This window comes from Sinocyclocheilus grahami, unplaced genomic scaffold, assembly GCF_001515645.1.
Source record: "Sinocyclocheilus grahami isolate Dianchi unplaced genomic scaffold, SAMN03320097.WGS_v1.1 scaffold827.1, whole genome shotgun sequence".
NCBI lineage: Eukaryota > Metazoa > Chordata > Actinopteri > Cypriniformes > Cyprinidae > Sinocyclocheilus > Sinocyclocheilus grahami.
The window spans coordinates 197895-198823 of record NW_015506006.1 but is presented as its reverse complement, the minus strand read 5'-3'; the positions used below and the strand labels follow the sequence as shown (position 1 = coordinate 198823).

The 929-nt window shown below is 57.1% G+C and overlaps 1 protein-coding gene and 1 long non-coding RNA gene across 5 annotated transcripts in view; one reads left to right on the top strand and one right to left on the bottom strand.

Moving 5' to 3' along the window:
* Positions 1 to 929, top strand: part of LOC107562530 (zinc finger protein 536-like) — a 207366-nt gene that overhangs the window by 59959 nt on the left and 146478 nt on the right. The gene's annotated exons all lie outside the window — the stretch shown is intronic.
* Positions 566 to 929, bottom strand: part of LOC107562531 (uncharacterized) — an 8185-nt gene continuing 7821 nt past the window's right edge. The window contains exon 3 of the long non-coding RNA XR_001606000.1: positions 566 to 583. This is a non-coding gene — a long non-coding RNA (uncharacterized lncRNA). The remainder of the gene's footprint in view (positions 584 to 929) is intronic.

The window sequence follows — 929 nt, the reverse complement described above, 5'->3', positions numbered from 1 at the left end:
CGTAGATGGCCTCTATAGCCGTGACAAGACAGACAGAGAGTTCATAGGCGGCCTCCTTGGCCGGAACAGGACGAGCAGAGAGTTCATAGACGGCCTCCTTGGCTAGAACAGAACAGACAGAGAGTTCATTGGTGGCCTCCTTGGCCGGAACAGGTTAGGCAGAGAGTTCATCGGTGGCCTCCGTGGCCGGAACAGAACAGACAGAGAGTTCATAGGCGGCCTCCTTGGCCGGAACAAGACGAGCAGAGAGTTCATAGACTGCCTCCTTGGCCGGAACAGAACAGGCAGAGAGTCCATTGATGGCCTTCTTGGCCGGAACAAGACAGACAGAGAGTTCATAGGTGGCCTCCTTGGCCAGAACAGGACAGGCAGAGAGTTCATAGGCGGCCTCCTTGGCCGGAACAGAACAGACAGAGAGTTCATAGGCGGCCTCCTTGGCCGGAACAAGACGAGCAGAGAGTTCATAGACTGCCTCCTTGGCCGGAACAGAACAGGCAGAAAGTGCGTTTCTGGGTGCCACCACCACGCAAGGAACTGAGACAAGTGTCGCCATCTCGGGAGGTTCTGCAGCCTGTGCCGCCACCTCCGAAGAGACTACAGTGGACACCATGGCCTCTGGGAGCACAGCAGTGGACACCGCTACCTCGGGAGGTTCTGCAGCGTAAGCCGCCACCTCTGGAGATGTTGTAGCCAGTGCTGCTGCCTCTAGCAAATCGGCGGTGGAGTACGCGGCCCAGATACACCATAAAGCAACCCCCCATATGGGAAGTGCTGCAGACAGGGGAATGAGTTCATGAATAGAAGGGTTAGAGTGAGTGGGTTTGGGGATACCAGCGGTGCGTGCAGACACCAGCGGTGCATCCCTCACACTGGATACCAGACTGGGATACCGAAGGGCTGACCCTGAAAATCTGGGTGTGACAGACAGG